Source organism: Octopus bimaculoides, chromosome 18, assembly GCF_001194135.2.
Source record: "Octopus bimaculoides isolate UCB-OBI-ISO-001 chromosome 18, ASM119413v2, whole genome shotgun sequence".
NCBI lineage: Eukaryota > Metazoa > Mollusca > Cephalopoda > Octopoda > Octopodidae > Octopus > Octopus bimaculoides.
This window is the reverse complement of record NC_068998.1, coordinates 15,842,771-15,843,199: the sequence shown is the minus strand read 5'-3', so window position 1 is coordinate 15,843,199 and position 429 is coordinate 15,842,771. Positions and strand designations below refer to the sequence as shown.

Below are 429 nucleotides of genomic sequence, written 5' to 3'. Positions count from 1 at the left end.
CATACACACACACACACACATATATATATATATGTGTGTGTGTGTGTGTATGTATATATATATATATGTCTATATATGGGTGTGTATATATACATGTCTATATATATGTGTGTATAGGTGTATATATATGTGTGTTTATATGTTTATATAATGTATATATATATATGTGTGTGTATATATATGTATATATGTATGTATATACAGGTGTTTTTGTATATGTTTGTGTGTATATATATATATATATATGTGTGTGTGGAGGCGCAATGGCCCATTGGTTAGGGCAGCGGACTTGCGGTCATAGGATCGCGGTTTCGATTCCCAGACCGGGCGTTGTGAGTGTTTATTGAGCGAAAACACCTAAAGCTCCATGAGGCTCTGCCAGGGGATGGTGGCGAACCCTGCTTTACTCTTTCACCACAACTTTCTCTC

The 429-nt window shown here is 36.1% G+C and overlaps 1 protein-coding gene across 1 annotated transcript in view; it reads left to right on the top strand.

Annotated features, from left to right (window-relative positions):
- The window catches only part of LOC106870643 (cullin-4A), a 53,241-nt gene that overhangs the window by 38,210 nt on the left and 14,602 nt on the right, over positions 1 to 429 (top strand). The gene's annotated exons all lie outside the window — the stretch shown is intronic.